Source organism: Camelus ferus, chromosome 7 (genome assembly GCF_009834535.1).
Source record: "Camelus ferus isolate YT-003-E chromosome 7, BCGSAC_Cfer_1.0, whole genome shotgun sequence".
NCBI lineage: Eukaryota > Metazoa > Chordata > Mammalia > Artiodactyla > Camelidae > Camelus > Camelus ferus.
The window spans coordinates 23,966,624-23,987,783 of NC_045702.1; the positions used below are offsets into that span (position 1 = coordinate 23,966,624).

General features: G+C 34.2%; 1 protein-coding gene across 5 annotated transcripts in view; it reads left to right on the plus strand.

The window, feature by feature from the left end:
• Positions 1-21,160, plus strand: part of POT1 (protection of telomeres 1) — a 77,147-nt gene that overhangs the window by 21,677 nt on the left and 34,310 nt on the right. The gene's annotated exons all lie outside the window — the stretch shown is intronic.

Sequence of the window (21,160 nt, forward strand, 5' to 3'; positions counted from 1 at the left end):
GCCTCTACATAAAGCAATATTATTTCAGAAATACAGGCCACAACCTAAATGTTACATCTTGATGTACATAATAGTCATGTGGAGGAAAATTATCTTTATGCAACTCAAATTTAGGTAGATGGAAAAGAAATTTCTTCTGTTATTTATCATTAGCTAGAATTTTTCATTAAAATTCATTTTATAAATGTTAAATTCAGTGCAATAGAGGCAGTTTGGTGCAATTTAGTATCTTTACGTCTTGACTAAAATTTCTCTTGAAGACTGCTTCTCATCCTCAGTAACAGTGATTACACATGACCTGAGCATACTGCTGTCTTATTTCTGTAGCAAATGCTTTATTTCCCAAGCTTTATAGTCAATTTTGGAGGAATTGTAGCTTTTATTCTTGGAGAAGTCTGTTAGTCCTGTTATTAAAATGTACTAATGATACTCACATTCTTGTTTATTTGTGATGAGATTCATCATGAAAACTGAGCCATTCTCAAAGGTTAGGGAGACAATGTATATTAAAAGATCATTGTATATCAAAATTGATTTTGTTAATGACTCATCAGGGTACATAATATGGCAGTCTTTCATATAGGAAGGAAAGCTTATTGCCACTTTCTTCAGATTTTGAGATTTTATTGCTATTATCTTTGAAAGCTTCACATTTACTTTTGCTTTGGAGAGCTGGCTAGATAGAGCTAGGTTTTCTGCCTTGCGTAGTTAACATTGGGCAGATTTTTTTAGATCACGCATATAAAGGTTTAGATCACACATAGTTTTAACTTTGTCTCAGATTTTAACAAATAGCTCAGTGTATTTTTAGACTTCTACTCTGTTCTTGCTCAATAAGGTAAATGGAGGCAGGCCATAAAACATTTCCATCCAGGCTTGTTAATAGCATAGGGTCATGCTTACTTGTTTAGTATCATAATGCCTGCTCACTCTAAGCAAGTGGGAAGAGTACAGGGAACCTGGCTTGTGCTTACTCTCCTAATATTTGAGTCCAGAGGAAGGGAGAGAGAATAGTCAAAATATCTGCATCTTCAGTTTTCACTGCTCACCTCTCCTTTTTTTGTTGTTGTTGTTGTTCTTTCCCCAGATTTTGAGGCCCTAGAAGTCCCAGCCTTTTGTGCCACATAATATGGCACATGACTGGTTCCTTCCCCAACTTTCCTCCGGAATGCATTACCATGCTAGATTATTTTCATACTTCACCTCCCTTCAGAATTTCTCCATTTTAGAAAAAGCAGCTTGGTTAAACTGAGCAGTTTTTTGTATGTTACAGTGTTTCTAGAAGCAGGCTTTTTCTCTTGCTCTTCAGTTTCTTAGAAAAAGGACACCTGTTTTAGCTATTTACTGAGCATTATAATCAAATTACTAACATTTTGTCCAAAACATTAGACTTCTAAGAGCTCCTGTCTGTTTTACTTTTAGTTCTTAGGATAGAGTGCTATGAGATAGAGCCATAGGATTTCTGCCTTTTCTTGTTCTGTAAAACATCCCACCTAACTCTGGATTGCTGATTTTGTCTGTGTGAAAGTACTGTTTTCACTTATGAGACTGACTTGCCATTTATCTATTGATGTTGTACAGCTAAACTGTTTGAATATTTTTGTTTGAGTGAGTCATATTGGTTGCCTATTAATGATTATGTAGTTACTGTCTTTTAATTTCTTAAAGCATAGTAATAAACTCCCACATATTCCACATTTAAATGGTTGAAAAAATTTTATTAATTACTGAGTAATTAATGACTCACTGGTGCTCCGTAAGATCCAGGAGTCTTTCTGATTCATCAGAGAGAGACATTAAAGCATCTAGTACAACATAAAATTGTATCTAATATTTCATAATAATTTTTATTTTTCAAAATTGATAATGTTTCTTTAGAAGTTTTAACCCTTTTGCAGTCCTACACCTTTATGAAAAAATGACGACAGCTAGATAGCCTGCCTTAGAAAAATGCACATGCATGCATAAGGACTTAGACATACAGTGTCAAAGGTTTGGTCCCCACTGCCTTTGAGTCTCAGATTGCAAACTCCTGATCTGAGGCATGTTAATACTCAGTTATTTGAATATTTAGTTAATATCAAAACCACAACATACATTTTGGCTTAATGTATGGCATTTGAAGCAAAATAAATAAATATGTAGTTCTGCTTTTCAGTTCACTCATTTGTTCATTTATTTAACAAACATTTATTGAGTACTTTCTATAAGCCAGGTGTTAGACATGGGGACATTCAAAGATTCATGTCATTGTGTCTACCCTCAAGAAATTTACTATTTATAGTTAAGACAGATAATCCTTACAATACAATGATTATAATTATTCATGATTTCCGCTTTGGTTTTAGTCTTCCCCCCAATTTACAAGACTCTACTTGTCCGTTTTATTGTTGACTGTGTAAGATGGAATCTTCATTGTATAACATACCATGCTTTTCAAATCTGTATTTTAAAGTTGAATGATGGACTTACCTTTTATGTAAGATGTAGGTTGTGGTTTGGGCAGGCATGGAGTTTTCCATTTCCCAAGAGCTAAAAATTTGCAATGTCTAGTTGAGTGAGGATGAGACTCTTCTCCAGTTCTTAGCTATCTTACTTGCAGGAATTGAGGACATCCAGGGCACAGCTGATCATCACTTACCCGTTTAAGGATTTGGAAAGGTGAACTAAGCCTCTTTCAACACTATTTTCCAGCTATTCTGTCCATGCCATTAGGAAGTAGGTTTCCACTTGGAGAATGAAGGTGGAGAAAAATCTTTATTCCCCCGTCACTGAACCTTTGTATTGTTTGCTTTCTTGTATCAGGAATTACTTCTTTAATGAACCCTGAGGCTTGCATCTGGCTTACTGTCCTATATCCCAGGATTTTCATAACCTTTTCCTTTAATGAATTATTAGCTTGTTTATTTAGGATGTTACCCTTAATGTTTTATGAGTTTATAATTTGAATTATTTTAATGAATTATAAATTCAGTAGTTTTCTCATTCTTTTCTTGAAACTTGTGGTACATTCTTTTATTCATTCAATTAAAGAATGTCTTTGCTAGCCTTGTGTAGCTTTGTTTTTGTTGTCTGTAGACTCATAGATTATTGTGCATAGATAAAATGACTCTCAGAGAGTTTACAAGTGAGGGAGACCTAAATGTAATCAGCTAGCTAATAGAACGCACAGTTTTATGCCGTGGCTAAAGGAATAAGCAGAATGCTTTCAGAGTGGCAATGGAGAGATTAATGCTAACAGGGGAAAGGTTCTAAGAGACATAGCATTAGAGCTGAACTTTAAAGGATAAACTTGGATTTTGATAGATGAGGAAGAAGAGACTAATATGCCAGACTTTGAAAAAAGTGACAAAAGTTGTCAGATTTATAATGAAAATGTGAACTTCTCAAAAGCTAATGGCTGAAGAAGTTGACTAAATATAATTATAATCAGTAGGTTGTCAGCAGTTTATTGATGCATAGTTTTCTGCTCTTGTAGCAGTCTTTTTCAGGGATCATTATGAAGGACTATGATACTTTTGTGGTGCACGCTTTGTTTATATTCTAGAAGAATTTTTGTTTAAATTCTGTATTTAACTTATGGTTTCTATATGTGGTAAAACTGACTCATTTAGATTGTATTGGTTATATATGCATTTAGCAGCTTTATTTATATGGTAGAACTGTCATATAGTTGGCAATTGGTCTTTGAAAGATTGTGTATTCAGAATTATTACAAATAAGATGTCTTAAGTGGCATTCAGTGGAACGCTTTGTTACATCATGTAAATGGATTCTAGTAATACTAGGTTCACAAAAATTAGTTTCAAGTTACAAATTGTTTTGATTTCCTTCTATATTTTTAAGATTTTCTTCTGCTTCAGTATATTACTTTCCCTCCCAACTTTGTATATCTTAAATTAAGAAAATAAAAATATATTCTCTTCCTTACTTTTTAGTTTGGTTGTTTGTCTTTTTTCAGTGATTTCTGGCAGCTTCTTATATAATAATGATAATCTCTTTTTTGTCACATATGTTACAGATGCTTTTCCCAGCATTTTGGTTTTGTACTGGTAGTTTTGAAATACAAATGTTTAAAATGCTTGTGGAGTCATAATTTATTTGTTTGCTTAAAGACTTACCCATCAGAAGATGTGAAAAATACTAGCCTGTATTTCCTTGAAATTATTTTAAGTGTTTTAGAACAGATAGTGCATGTATTGCATGGAATTTTGTTTTGTATGTAGTGTGCGGTGATATAACTTTTTGTTGGTAACTACCTTGTTTCAAAATCATTTATTAAATTATATGATGTGTAAATCATACATAATATCTATACCTCTGTATAGTGATTTGTGGAACAATACCTAACAGAGCCTGGGGTGAATTTTCTTCTTCCAGTATGTGACTTGTGATAGGTCTCCTCAAAAAAGAGGAGGGCTATTCAGATATTGCCCAGTGTTTAATCATTAGGCAGTATATTTACTGTAATCTCTACATGAGTGTTTGGAGGTATTTGGGTTGGTAGGATTCTTTATCTCAATTCTGATTTATTATTTAACGTTATAGTCTGCTTGTTAATCTGGTTTTTTTGTTTCTTCATTCATAATTTTAATGTATTTTTAAGCCTTACAGGAATATATTGGGTGTATTTGCCATATAGATACTGGTATCTGGATTTAAAAATATTTGAAACCGGATTAGGGCTTATATGAAACTCATACCATAAGTTGTGATTTTTTTTCATATAGCTAGAATAAATGGTGTCATGTTCTCAAAGGGATGTGTGTGTGTGTGCAATATATCCCTAGTGCATTTTGTCAGATGAATGTTAGAACATGATATGTGTTATTAATAACTTATTAATACTTAATAGAATGAATATAAAATTCATGAAATTAATTAAATTCATGAAGTAGCATTCTGTTCACTAGGACAACTAGCCGTTTGTCCTAGTGTTTGGATTTTAGTGAAGAAGTATAATGAGTTTTAGCGTATAAAGGAATATGTTAGAAGTCAAAGTATTTAGCCTCTCATTTTAAGTTTTATTATTACTACTTTTAATTATTCTCCTTATGTATACAATAATCATAGTCTTTTTATTTCTAGAAATTTCAGCTTTCTTTTGGAAGTGTAGTGTAATGAATACTTGAGATAGCTTTTATATTTGTCTTTAAATGAAGCTGGAGTTTAGTAGACTTGAATAAAATGAAGTTATATTAAGTTTAGGGGTAAATATTTTGACACAGAATGACTCAACTCTGGGGCATCCTGTGGTCTTTAAGATACCCACATTACAGAGAATTTGATGGTGGTGAGGTCATGTTACTCCATTGAGAGCAGCCTACCCGCCCGCCCCCCCAACCTGTCCCAGGCTAAAGAAAGTTTTAAACTTCCTCCAACTTTGTTTCAATCTAAATCATGGGAGTACAAACTTGCTATTAATAACCCACAGCTTTTCAAGTTTGTGAAGATACAAGAAAGTCATAGAAATGTATTTAGGTATACTGCCAACTCACTGATGGAGAAAAAGAGAAAAAAAACTTACCAAAAAAGTGTCCTTTTTAAATTTACTATTTCATAGCCAGTAAGCAAAACTCTTCAAAATTAATGAAATATGACCAAGTCTGCCAGTTGCTTTATGCAAGGCCATGTCATTGGGGCCCCTACTACACATACCAATTTTTTCTGGAGGGAAGGCGGCGGGGAGACTACATTCAGCAGATACCTATTTCTGCCTTCCTTACAGGTTACAGATTTAGAAAGTCCAATTTGTAACACTCCTTTCTTTTTTTTAAACCTCTTGCCTTTCCCCTGTCCAGTAGCCCTAGTGAAATACTTGTAGCTCCACAGACACCTTGCTTAACTTTTGGTTTCTTGACTAGGTCTGGTTCTTGGTGTTCTCTTTTTCTAGAATGTTATTTCTTCGTCTTTACCAGGCTACACGGTGATTCAGAATTTAGGATATATATTTCTCTAAAGCGGTGGTTTTCAACCCCAGGGTGATTTTGCCCCCAGGAGAGAGATTGACAATGTCTGGAGAAATTGTCATTGTCACAGCTGGAGCGGCATAACTGTATTCTAGTGAGCAGACACCAGATATGCCCCTTAGTGTTGCACAGTGCATAGGTTAGCCACCCTCCCCGCCCAAACAATGTATTATCTTGCTCAATATGTAAACAATGCTAAGGTTAAGAAACCTTGCCCTAAAGCATATTTTACTCACCTTACCTGCATCCCAACATGCTTCTGGGTTAGATGTTGCCCTGTATTTGCACTGTGCCTATCATTGCTCTGATCACAGTGTGATTTTATTATCAGTTTGACTCTAGTTTCTCTCCCTTTTGTAGCAGCTAGCACAATCCTTAGTATAAATCAGACCTTCAGTATTTAACATGTGAATAACATTTAACTCACATACCTTTATCTGTTTTTATTGTTATTTGGATAATTATGGAAAAATCTTAAAGACTCTTAACATAATGTTACACTTGAAATTACAGATTTATTTTCTATTGCCTTATTTCTTCCTAAGATTCTGGTAAGGGAGTCTGTGCTTTGGGGCTCATTCATTCCATCTTTCTTAGAGGCACAAGTGTAGTTAATTAGAACAATCTTCTGGTTGAATCACTGTAGTCTTTACAAAATTGTCTTCAATTTGCTATGAATTCTGGGTCAAAACAAAGCTACCATCTGAACTTTGAATGTATCAGTATAATTTTTTTATTTGCATATTTCAAAGAAATAGGGTGACTGACATTTGGGTGATATCGTCTGCAAGTGATTAATTAAGGGAGAGAGATGTATGTCTGTGTGTATTTACACTCTATGTTCAAGTTATATTAAAAAATAAAACTTTAAAACAATGCACAGGGTAGAAAGTTGTATGTGCTGTAAGAGAAGATAAGTGTGAAAGGGGATTCAAAAGGGGGTAGATCACTTCTCGTTCTGGGAATCTTGAGAAGGTGTTTTTAGAGAAGGGCCCTCCTGATGTGCAGTGCCTTGAAGATAACATGCAATTGCACCAAAGTCATAAGAGCATTTCTTTATGTATTATCTCACTTAATCCTCAAAAGTCTCTGTGTATTAGATTCTTGTTACTCCATTTTGCGGATGAAAATCCTGAGACAGAGTTTAAGAAGCTTACATAAGGTCACAAAGGTGATAGAATTAGGATCTGACCTAAAGAAATGCAGGCAACGTGGTGTATGAAGACAGCCATACATATATGGGGGCACTGCACAACTTATACAAGGAATATTTAAGTTTAGTTTGTTTGAAATATAAAGTGCTTGAAGAATAATGGTGGAGAATATATTTGGGGAGATTAGTGGCAAATAGTGTTCAGTCTCATTCCTGGGCTTTATTCTGTATGCAACAGAGAATACCTAGAGCTGTTTTAGGAGAAGGGTGACAAGACGAGAGAGAAAAAAAATGGTGGTGATATGATGGTATTGTACAAAGGAAGAGATGGAGATGAAGGGACAGTATTAAGAAATTATTATTTAAAAAAAAGAAATTATTACAATAACCTGATTATGAAAGGAAAAGGACGTGAGCTTAGATTGTGACATTGAGAAAGAAGAAAAAGATGTGATTGTAAAATAAGATATGGAAGTAGGATCAGTGGAGGTTAGCAACCGGTTGGACTTGCCTGTGTAGTAAGGTATACCTTTATTTATGTTTATGAATTTGTTGTGATTTTTTGAAAGCCTGAATGCATATAAATGCTAAACATTATATCTAATCCAATCAAAATATATTTAAGCTCTGCTGAATATGTTATTAATTGTCCTTTTCCGCAATAGATTTGATCTTTGGATGATTTAACCTGTTGCCACTTCTAAACCATACAAGGCTCTAAAGTCATGAAGAAGACTTTCTTTCCACTGAGAGACAAATTTCACTCCCTTCTCCAGCTAGTGATATTTTTAATATAAAATTAAGAATATAAAGAGTTTAGAAGCATTATCATGTAGCACACTAAAGTTGTTTGTGAACCACGGAGATTGACCCTTTGGTTCTGTGAAGTGTTATGTGGCCTGCATTCTTCAGGGGCATGACCCTCTAAATAATAACGGCCATGTGATTATCATTTATGCTTTACAGAGCACCCTAAGTGTAATGGAGGTAGAAACTTGTGTCTAAAAGTGGCACGTTATTCTTTCCCCTGTTCCAAAGGCTTTTAAACAAATCACGTATTTGGCTAGTTACCAGTCTGCAGTGTCACACCCTCTTCAGGAATGCCACTTCTTTTTGTAGGCCCACCATCAATCTAGTTTAAGAGTTGAATTTTTTTCTGAAAGCACTGGATAGTATATACTTTAGGCTTTGCAGGACAGGTAATCTCTGTCACAACTACTCAGTTGTGCCTTATAGCATGAAAACAGCCATAGACAATATGTAAATGAATGTGTGGCAGTAAAACTTGATTTTACAGCTGGCAGCTGGCCCACAGGCCATGCTTTGCTGACCTTTGATCTTGCTCATGGTTATGATTTTCATAAAATTTTAAGAAGAATTCAGACAACCTGAGCACATGTGTTTATATTATCTCCCTCTCAAGTTAAAATTAAAATTACAGTTTAAAATAGGTATAATTTTCAATACCAAATAGAATGGGAGGTCATAGTTAACAAAAGAGCTCATAGTTAACAAAACTTCAGATATTTGGATGGTTGATATTAACTGATTTAACCAAGAAGACTGAATTTTATTTTTATAGGCATGAACAAGCAATGCCATTCAAAAAGATCTCCATCCTGTTTGCAGTCAGTCCTCATTGCCATCCTCAGTCCTAAGCAGCCACTAATTTCCTTTCTGTCTCTATACCTTTCTGGACATTTCATATAGATAGAGTCAAACAACATGTGATCTTTGCTTCTGGCTCCTTTCACTTAGCATAAAGATTTTGAGGTTCCATGTTGTAGCAATGTATCAATAGTTTTGTTCCTTTTTATTGCTGAATATCAGTATATTTTTATGGTTATTTTTAAAAACTTTTTAAATTTTTAAAAATTATTAGTTTTGCCTCCCTTATTTTAAATACAAACTCTGTAAAGATAAAGACCATTGTTAGTCTTAGTATAAATCCTTACACCTACGTTTACTGTCTGTGACCTGTGGTTGCTCACTGAGTAAATAGAGTAAATCATAAGAAGAAAATGCCTCCAGCTATATAATTCCAGAATAACATTTATGAACTCATGGAATATCTAGGTACCTATCTATTTATCTAATTTACCTGTCTGTCTATCTATGTATTTATCTATCTAGCTAATCTAACCTACTTATCTAATCACACACACACATATCTATATTATAGAATCTATATCACAGTTTATCATACTTTCTTTTCTTTCCTGCCTCCCATGATCTTTTGCAATATTATAAAAAACATGAGTCCAAATTATGTTAATCACACACCAGCATAATAAAGGGAGTGCTATTATATGTGTATTGTATAGAAAGTGTCCTTGTAAATAACAAGATTATAACGTATAATATTGCCTTTATTCAGTGATTTGTCTTCATAGCTTTTACTTCAGTGTTTCAATAATAAAGTTTTATACAAATGGAAAATTTGCTAAAATACTGGTTGATTTAAAAACAGCAGTGCTGTAGTAGATAAAAAGGAGGTGAAGCAACTTTCATTAAGGAATTTTTTTTGTGGATAATATAATTTATGCATGCATGCTTTGATTAAAGACCTTGGTTAGATGAACTACCAGCTTACCCTTATAATAAAACTCCAAGGCAATTTACACTTAATCATACTGAGGAAATTAGGTGAATTGCTTAAGATTGCAGAATACGGAGCTTAATTTGTCATTTATCTTTTCTCAATTTATATCAAGTTACATGAAGTATTACCTAAGTGTTAAAGTAGTTAAAATACTTTGTCAACAGCTTAAACATGAAGTCTTAATGAAGCATTAAAATAATTGAAGTCAATCCTTTATTAAAAGTTTAAATATATATTTTTAAATATTATACACTAGTTAGATAAACCAAGAAAGAATACTGGTTTATTAAATGTCTTTCTACTATCCCTACCTTCCCTGCCGATGTTAGCTATCAAGAAAATAAACTTAAATTACCTTTTATTTTTGTAACTTTATTATTAAAATATGAAGTTGTAAGTTGACTATAGTTTTGCATGTTTATTTTTCCTTCATTTGGGAATGAGTAAAAAATTAGGCATGGGAAAAATAAATATTTTTGTTATTTTATGTAGTCATTATTGAAGGATTATTTGTTCATTTTGTGGAACACTTTACTTTTTTGGGGCAGTTAAATAAAACCTATTATAGCAGTTTGCCTTATTAGGATTTATTAAAATGAGTAGCTTGGTTATTTATTTGCTGATTTTTCCTTTTTATTTAAGTAAACTTTTAATTGAGGGCTAGCATCACAGAAAAATGGTACAAATCATGGATATATGTCTTGATGAATCTTCACAAAATGAACACACCCATCCAGATCAAGAAATAGAACCTTACTAGCACACTGGAAACCTGCTTGTGTCCCCTTCCAGTAACAACCCCCTTCAGGATAACCACTATCTTATCTTCTATCATAGTTTAGTTCTGTACTTTCTTAAACCTCATGTAGAGTCATACAGTACTTATTCCTTTGGGTCTTCTTTTGCTCAGTCTTACTTTTGTGAAATTGATGGTATATATGGCAGTAATCTTTCTGTCCCATTTCTTTGAATGAATACACTGCAGTTTGTCTGTCCATTCTCTTGACTGACTGACATTTGGGTGTTTCCAATTTCTAGTTATTATGAATGCTACTTCTATGATGAACATTCTTGTTATCCTTGTATCTTTTTTTCCTGAAAAATGTATGCATTTCTGTTCTGTATATTTGTGGGAGTGGATTGATTGCAGGGTCATATGGTGAACATACGTTCAGCTTTAGTAGATACTATCAAAAAGTTTTCAAAAGAGGTTGTACCGGTTTAAACTCTCATGGAAAATGTGGCTTTACACTCTTGCTGACATTTGGTACTCTCAGTATTTTTTATTTAGCCATTCTGGTGGGTGCAAGTGGTATCTTTATTGTATTTTTTGATTTGCATCTCTGAAAGCTATTTAATATTTCATTTAGATTGCTGCTTGTCTTTATTATTCTTAAAAGCAAATTACTGGACACTTTTTTAATGCCACTTATTTCTTGAATCTGAATTTTTGTTTCCTTTTATAAATTTATACATAGGTAAATACAAAATATGTGTATAAAATGGTGTTTTATTTTGAAACTCCTCATTATTTTATAGACAACCTTAGGATAGTCTACAGTCATCCTCAGGTTATACTATTCTAAACAGCTTGCTTTGTAAGGAGATGATATTTTGAAGAATATTACTGTGTAAGACTCTCTGGGCCTGCAGCTCAGTAATTGAATTGATTGCGTGTGTGGGCGTGCCTGTGAAGAAGTTAGATTTAAAATACTAAGACGTAAACTTCGAATGAGATATTTTCAAATTCTGTTTTTATGATCCTTGGTGTTGAGAAAGTACTTTTTTATTTGATAGTTCTCTAGTTAACTATATACACATCTGTGTATCTGTATATATTTACATATTAGTGTTTTTTTTAAGCAGCTCAGAAATGTCCGTAGATAATGTGGTAATACTAGAAGTTCTTTGGTAAGGGTAGTGATGTATTTCAAGAATGCTGTTTTAATTGTTTGTAATTTGACAGGAGGAGAAGAAAATATGATGATAGGAAAAATAATTCCAGATTATAACAGTAGTCCAAAATTAAAGCTGTAGAAATGGAGAACTAAAACAAATCTGAGAAATAGCATAAATACAGGGGGATTTTAGAATTTCTCAGTTTATCTTTCCAGTGGGCAGTATTTCTTTTTGAGTGTAATTTATGTGCCCTTTTCCTTAGTCACTACACCAGATGTTTATAAAAATACAGTCCTGTAATTATCTGAATAAGGCAAAACAGTTTAATTCATTGAGGTGGAGTCCTAAACTTTGTTGTAAATACTTTTGAAATGCTCATTGGAAGAGTTACATAACAGAAAATTACAATGGGTATGGATATATTAATGTTATCTTTTGAATTTATAGTATGAGTTATTTGAGAGCAAAGTTGTTTTAAAACAAGAGACTACTTTTCCACTGAAAATACAGTATAATCTCTAGACAATGTAACTATCAATAACTAGAGTTCAGTATTTATTTACAGTTCTTTTTTTAAGGAAAATATTAGATACAATGAAATGTATGGAGTTTATGAAATTTATGAATATCTGTTTTTGTCTATCCATAATAATATAAAGCCAAATACCATAATACTTTTGGATCCTCTTTAAAAGAAATAGAAAGCTTTGATTATCATTTTATTGCTTAAAATTATTCATTTGTGTAGGAAATAGTAAAAACCAGTGTATAAACTTTACTGTAAAGAAGATGGAAACTTTATTAGACTTTTCTGATTGCCTTTGGGGTTTTACTGTAAAAGTTACCAGTTACTTGCAAGATTAAGGACAGGTTATTTGACTGGGTTTTATGTCACCCAGTTGCTTCACAGTTTATTTTGGTTACTTGGTATAGTTTATGTAAACTGGGAAACATTCTTCAAGATGACAATTGCTCCCTACTCATTTTCCAGGCAAATAAGGATGCCATTGCTTTCGAGTTCCCTGCAGGTTGGGTGGGAGAAGTCAGGGTAGCAATTAGGTTTGGTATCAGGAAGCATCAAAATGGAATTTTACTATTTTGATTTTTTTTTTTTTTTGCACTCTTGTAAGTAACAACAAAGAGTGAGATAAGAATGTAAAAAAGAGGACAAAAATCTGTAACTGGGTTGCCAGGAGACAGGGTAGATAATGGGGAGGCAAGAACTGGTGAAGAGAATGTCCCAAGATAACAGGAAAATGTAGTCATGAAGAGCTGTCTGCCTCTTCATTAAGTGAGGCTGTAAGTGCTCCAGTTTTCTCAGTAATGCTTCTAAAATAACTTGCAGATCTAATTGACATAAGCTTAAATCTGCAAGTTATTTTAAAAGTATTATTTAGCAAAGCATTCTCAGTGGGAGAAACACCAGTTCTGTGAAACATTCTGTGAAAAAGTGGGAAATTCTGCATACTGTATCTGGCTCTTGAGATTCACGATGCATTATTAGCACGTTATCACCTCTGAAAAGTTTTAATAAAGGAACCCGTTTAACTTTATTTTTAACATATTTTTACTTGGAATTATTTGAACGTGGACCCCTTTTAATGTACTCTGGTTCTTACTTAAACTGTTGTTCCATAGAATCAAGTTTAGGGATTACTGACTTAGATTAAGGTTGATGGAGCTTCACTTTCAAGCAATTCATTGTCCGTATTTGTGTGTGTGTGTGTGTGTGTTTAACTCTCATTTATTTATTGTGAACTGGGAAGGGGTAGTGCCAATTCTTACTTGTTTACAATTTGATAGTATTGCAAGGGACCTGTCTCTGTAGTGATCTATATAAAATGTAGTGCTTTATGAATTTTCACTTTCTGAAAGTATAATATTGATGCTCTAAATCAGTGCTTCTTAAGCACTCTTAAAAATTAAAAATATTTTAAAAATTAAAAACTTACTGTTAAAAATTATGAGGATCCCTAGGAGCATTTATTTATATGGGTCTTAGATATAGATACTTAAACATACTAGAAATCAAAAGTGAAGAACTAACATTTAATAACATTTAATAATTCATTTAAACCAAAAACAGTCTATTACATGTAAACATAAGTAACATTTTTAATGAAAAAATATTTTCCAAAAATACGGAATGTGGTATTATTTCCCATTTTTTAAGATATTTTAATCTTTAAAATAGTAAAAGCAGACTTATCTCTTCAGCCCTCAGTTAGTTATGACATGCTATTTCAGTTGAGATATATAAAAATTTCTGGTTTCACAACTTTGTAGCTGGAAAAGGGAAGAGGATTTTTAGTCTTCAGATAAATTTGGATATTCTTTGATAATACACCAAAAATCAGCAAGTGGTAGCTTTTTAAAAATTAGTTGCAATGAGGAATCTGAAACCATAGCCATGAACTTTCATATTTTATTGAATTAAAATCCAGTGATCCATCTTGCACTTTGAATGGATCTTTAAATCATCCATGATTTGTAATGCATAAGTCATTTTAAAGAATTTCCTGCGCTATGCTGACCTTCTAAATGTTAACACATTTCATTGCACAATATCATACAATACTGAAACATACCAGTACCCACAATTCAGTAATTTCTGTCAGCCTTCAGTTTTATCAGAAAAGTCTTTGACTTTTGGGATGCTATCAGTATCATGGTAGAAGATGGAAATTTTCCAATATTCTAATTTTTGCCTAAAAACTTTGGCTTTATCATTGGCAAAATAATGTTGCCAGTTTTCATTGACCAGACAGATTCATTCCATTCATTTTTGTAAAAACATCTGTCAGATACCAAAGCCTGAATAACTAAAGTTTGTCAGTCGTGATTTTAAATAAAAATGTTGTTCCATGAAGAAAAACGGTGAGTGTAACTCACAACTCAGTCACACAAGTGCTTTTCCTCAAAATGACTATCATACTTTGATAAGCAAATGAAATATTTTACTTCCCATGTCATCATGTAGAATATTAAAAAGACATATACTCATAGGTCACATGTAATAAAGTTTTAATGTTTCATCAAGAACATCCTTATTCTTTAATAAAATTGTTGTGGGTTTTTGTTTTAATGTAGTGTGTTTTGGTGAAGGATACAATGACCACCACTACAGTTTGATGCTACTGCTTGATTCTTGCCAAGACACCAACAGTTTTACTCACCATTGCTTTTATATTATCAGTCCCAAAGGTCATCACAGTAAAAAGCCAATAACATTGTAGTGTTACTATGCAAATAAGTTTGACTTTATCACCCCATAAGAATGTCTAGGAGCCCCCCAGTGTTTTGCAGACCAAACTTTAAGAGTTGTTAACCCTACTGGAAGTTGAACGTTTCTTCAAACTGACACAGTCTATCATCTGGTGAACTTCTTTATCCTAATTTTTTAAGTTAGGTATTAGATCTTCTTGGCCCTTGATTACCGTTTAGCTCCATTAAAATTGTTCTATATTATTTTTAACCTTTTATTTTTGAATAAGATAAGTGGTTAATGCTGCTTTCTACCTTGTAGCTTTTCAGAAACTCTTTGTGTTCCAAGTGAAATTTCTCTTGAGGACTGAATGCTGTTGTTAACTACAAGATGGTTCTCTGAGAGCACCATATCTAAAAGCAACTAAATAAGATTCCGATGGAAATTGAAATTGAAATTCCTTTGCAATCCCTTACCTCTGTACGTTTCATTTCATGTGCCAACTGTGATCAGTTTGGCACTGTATCTTGCCTGGGTATCTTCAGATACTTTGTTAAGACAGATTCTAAGATCATACCTGGGTTCATTAGAGAATTATGCTGATTAATTAGCAGTAATAGAAATGCTGCTGCTGCTGCCGCCACCGCCGCCGCCGCCGCCGCCGCCGCCACCACCACCACCACCACCACCACCACCACCACCACCACCACCACCACCACCACCACCACCACCACCACCACCACCACCACCACCACCATTGGCCAGCTCTCATATATAGCATTTAACCATGTTCTAGGTGCTGTTTTAAGTACTTTACATGTAATTACTTGTTTAATTCTAACAATCATATTAGGTGAATTCTATTATTTTCTCCATTTTTCAGATAAGGAAATAGAGGCACAAAGAGGCTAAATGATTTTCAGTGTCTGCAGTAGGCCTCAGAAAGGAATTTTTACAAGTATATATTTGCTGTAGGTAATGACATGCATTAATTTAGTAAAGATAGGTACTCAACTACTATGTGTTATAGATGCTGTGAATGGTGAAGACTTAATCCTAAATCTGGAAGGCTATCTGTGTTTTCTGATTAAAGTGTCTACTTTCCTTCTGACATTCTTTAGAAATCTTCTGTATACAGTCACTGTTCTGAAAAATATTTGCTAGTGTACAAATAAGTCATTTGTTACCCAATAAATATACATAATTTATTTCATGACAATTGATGCCTTCCCACAGTAGGTTATTATTTAAATTAGAAACTTTCTTAACCAACCTGTTCTTATCTAATTTGGCACTGAACAAATGTTCTCCACTCTGTCTGTAAAATCCTTGTTACTGATGCTTTTGTCATCCTGAGCTCTCCCAACTAGGAATTGGTGACTGGGAGACTGGCCCTAAAGCCCCTGCTCATTCCTGCTCCCGACTAGTGGGACTGCATGCCTGCAAGAATTGTTTTCTTAGAATTTTGTTCCCAAATTTGTTCATACTTCCTTTACTTTTATTCTAATTAAGTAATTTCATAAAATCTTATATAAATGGATGAATATGAATGTGAAGACTTTTTTTTTTTTAAACGTAAGTTGAATGCTTTGAAAAGATAATAAACAGGCACTGTGCTGGATTTGAGCTGTGGGCCATAGTCTGGCAACTCCTGATTTATAACACCGTGTTCTCTCCTTTTCCCTCCTACCACTCACAATGCAGTTAACTTCTCTTTAGCCTCATACTTAAACATACATCTTCTTTTATTGCCTTTGTCTTGCCACTGGGATTTAACTCTTGTTCAGATACCTTAGGAGACACTCTTTTGCCTCCTTTTCTTCTTTTCTTCTTTCAGTTGTATGAGTCAAAATATAGTTATTACAAAGAATATAAAAATACATACAAGCATCATAAGAATGCATTATTGTAGAACCTTCCTCTGATGATGTTTGTAGGATCTGTTTCTGGAGTAAATTTATATGTGAAGTTTCATTATGATGATATGTTAATTCTTCAGCAATGAACTCTCCTTTAGTATGTTTCAAGACAAATGCATTAAATAGTAAATAGTATAGAGTTAAGATACAGTGTAATTTCACCTACTTAGAAAAACTCTCAAGCCTCCATCCGTCAGTTTTAAGCATATTTTACTTTCTTTGGGATTATTGTTTATGTTTTAAAAAACATGCAATATGGAGATAGTGCAGTGTTTTGGTTAAATGTAGAAACATAGGAATCAGATACGCTGAGTTATATGTGACTTACAGGACGTTCACACATGGATATCTTACCTAGCCTTGTTAAGAAACCACCTTCTCTTGTTTGTAAACTGCTACATACAACTGTCTAAGAATTCAGGGAGGTAATATGTATAAATTGCTCGGCACACTACCTGGAATATAGTAAGGCCTAAGTAATTGTTGACCACTAGATCTTGTAATTTTCCCCCAGTTATAGGCCTGGGAACAGGATACTTTGCTTAACATTGTATTTTTGTTTTGTTTTCTGTCTAAGAAGTAAAGTGCATTTCTCCATTCCTATAAATTAACTAGAAATATTGGCATTTTATTTTGCACATTATTGATTATTATTTGATAACCCCAAACTACATTTAGGACTATAAATATCTTTTATCAGAATCTAATGTTCTTTAACATTAAACATAATTTCAGACTCTGGTTAAACTTCAGTCATGGTTTGAAATTTAATTTAAGGTCTGTTGTGTTTTGAACTACAAGGTTGAGTATGAAATTTATTAACCTTTATTTTTACCACTTTTCTTAAATGTGAATGCTTACTGTAATGCTCACCAAGAATCCAGGATTGTCTTAAGGCTTTCTGTTTATCCAGTGTCAAGCTTAAAGGTCAATTTCCAGTTATTCTAGAAAATGTCGTGTGCATCATTAATTCTGCCTTTATTGTGATGAATCATTACATATACAGGGAGTATAAACTATGTACTAGAAAATGTTGACATATAAAATAATACACAAGCTGAGATTACAGCATTACTTTTTTAGAATGCAAGTCAATATAAGGAAGATGTAAACTTCATAAGAGAAGGTGTCATGCTTGTTTGTTTAGTATTCTCACTGAGTAGCAGTACACCTACCACTAAGTAGACACTTGATAAATTTTAGATTAATTTATATACTAATTTTTTAAAAATTGGATTGGAAAACAGTAAAGCAAAGACTTAGTAGGGTTTGTTGCTGCTAAAATACGAAATACCAGTGCTGAGGTATTCAGCATGCTCAGGTGGTGGGGGGGATTTCTAAGGTTTAAATTCTAGAGTGGTTTACCCAAGCTGCGTGAGCTTGGTCATTCACCTGTAGGTAGTGTCTGTGGTGATTCTGCTGCTGTATAACGTCCACTCGCCCCCCACCACTGTCAAGATCCTTACAGTAGTAAGCCTTGCATGCCTACAAATTCTCATTTATCACTTTATGTATGTATGCAGTATAGATGTTTTTTGCTTTCAAGGAAGCTCTTGCTCTATGGAAAGGACCTCTTTTTTTCCTTCTTTGTTAATAAAATCTTAACTTCATTAAAGATTTTGAGCACCAGGTGAGTCTCTTTGGCTTACATTTGCTGAAGTCACAGGTAGTACTTCCAAAGAGAAAATACAAGCCATGAATGAGAAAGAAGGAAAGAAAACACGTACTTAGCATACAATAGTTCAGATGTGCAGTGCACAAGTGTGCACCATTAAGGAGATGCCATTTTCATTCACATGGAGTCACTTACATGAAAACACAAAAACGTAGATTTTCAGGCCATCGTGATGCAGCTAGAGAGTGCCCTCTTCTCCATAATCTACACCAGCACATAGAGCCATTCCTTTAGCCCGCCCAGAATTTTGAGCGCACGCACGCGCGCGCACGCACGCACGCACGCACACACGCACACACACACACACACTGGCACTCACCTGTTGTCTTGCTCTTTGGGCAATTCTCTCTCTCTCCCCCCTCCCCTTCTCTCCTCCTCCTCTCCCCACCACCTCCCAACTCTCTCCCTCTCTTTGTCATTTTTTGGAAGGCTGGCATTTTCCAGGAAAAACAAAACAGTGAGACAGTTTTCAGTATTTTGAAATTTAGGTTAAACCTGATTTTTTTTAACCTAAACCCCATGTTTTCAGTTGTTCCATTCTTTAATATCACGTATGTGCTACAAAGACTGGCCTCTGTCAATTCAACTGTTATTATTTATGCCTGCTAAATGTGCTGTTCTGTAGTTTTGTATTATATCCCCAGTTTACAAAAGTGGCTCATTGTGAAGCATTCAGAGTGAGAGGAGTAATCAAGAGTTACTGCAACTTAAGCTATAAATATAAGTACTAAATAGCTCTCTGATATAAATATGAAATGTGCATTTGTGTATTCTATTACAAATAAATCTGTGATACGTGGTTTTGCAGAAGCTGTCAGGAAACAAAACATGTAAAAACACCCAAGTTTGATGGTGTATACCTGAATTGGATTTCATTAGACTAATGTTTTGTCTGTCATGAAATTACATGAAACGTAAAACCTTCAGAGCATTTGTGTTTTGTTCAAAGTACACTCATCGTTAGCCATAGAATCTAACGTGCTGCTACCTGTCTTTGCATTCAGCTTCTGATTCATCTAATAATGCTTAACGGACTTCCTCTCTCAATTTTCTTCTCTGTGACTATTGGCAAACATTTTTCAGCTCTGAATTCTTAACTAAATTCTTAAAGCTGAAGAAGAAACTCCAAAAATAGTTTCCAAACTCCAGTATCTTCTTAAAAGGTGATGTAACACATTGAGCAATGCAGTGCAACTGGGATGATTCATTTCACTCTTGCATCATTCTTCTAGGCAAATCATTCATTTTCCCACTTAAAAAATAATTTAGTCTTTTTTAGCATCGATAGGAATAATGAAAGAATTAATAGGATAAGGAAATAGAATATTTCAAGATAGGAAAATAGATGACTGAGATTCCATGATGTGTCTTAGATGTATAAAAGGGGATGCAATAGAGCCATAGTGATAATCACAAACAAAAATGTGTTTTATTCCATTAAAAAATAAGTACAATTTATCTTCAATCTTGGGAAGCCTGCTAAGAAAGAAAAAATTATCATGAAATAACACTCCTTACAAATAGAACTACTGAGAAAGGAAACTCAAAAACTAAAATTGGGTCCAGTAGATCCTGTATATCAAGAGACAAGGATGTAGTATCTTTTTACTCTTTTCGAAGATGCTTATTAACGTTTTGTTTTTCAAGTTTTTTATGCTCTCTGAATTATTGTCCCCTCCTCACAGAATCAGGTTTCTCTCCCTCTTGCCCTCCATTCTTCTCCCCCCCCCCCAATTCCTTCCCCCTGTCCCTCCACTTTTCCTCTCTTCCCCTCCACCTCCTCCCCTCCCCTTCCCAGTATCCCTCCTTCCCTCCCTCCTTCCGTTTTTGTTCTGTGTCTGGTAATGGTTTACTGTCTTTACATTTACAAATGTAGATATGGTTTATTTTAGATTGCAGACATTTGTTTCCTTTGCTTTGTATATAAGTAGTTTGTTTTTTCAACTTGCTCTCTTTTTTGAAATGGGAAATCTGACAGAGACAAATAGTACTTATATAGGGCACCTTGACTAAAAATGTCAGTCTAGGGTGGGTGGGAAGAGAGTCTCCTATCTAACTGTGGACCCCCTGATGTGATAATGCAGAGGGATTTATTCTGGATGCTAACACCCGCATCAGAAGCTCTGCCACTTTCTGGTCTGTCAGTGAAACTTCCTTTGAAAACAGCCTGTGTTCTAGGGAGGGGTGGGTTTATAGACTAAGATACCCTGCCTGGTTACCTGAAGTCATTTTCACGGGGAGTAGGGGTTAGGATGGGTGGTCATTGAAACAGTTGTTCTCTGTGTAAACTTTTGATTAGCCCTGACTTTGGCTCTATTTTTCACTTCCACCTTTAATCCCGGTGGCCCCCATCTTTGCTGTAGCCACTTTATGGTATCTTCTAGATGCAGCCTCCTCTGCTCATTTTGTCCCTTAACCACTTACTTTCCCAGCTTCCTGAACTACATTAATATCTTCTCACCCTCTCCTTCACTCCCCTCTTCTGTCTTCTGCCTTCACTGTTCTGGGTTTATCCTTTTCTATCTCTAAATTGTCATTACTATGGTACTGGGAAGGAAGGAAGTCAACAAATTTTCTCAAATGTTCAGTTTTCTGAAACATGTATATTAAAAGGTAGCATCTATTATAATTTTTGCTGCTACCACTGTTTGAAGTTACTGTTTTCATGGCAACCCAACTATCATTAAATTTGGTGGTGGTTTTTTTTTTAACCAATTTAAGTTGTATAAAATACCTCT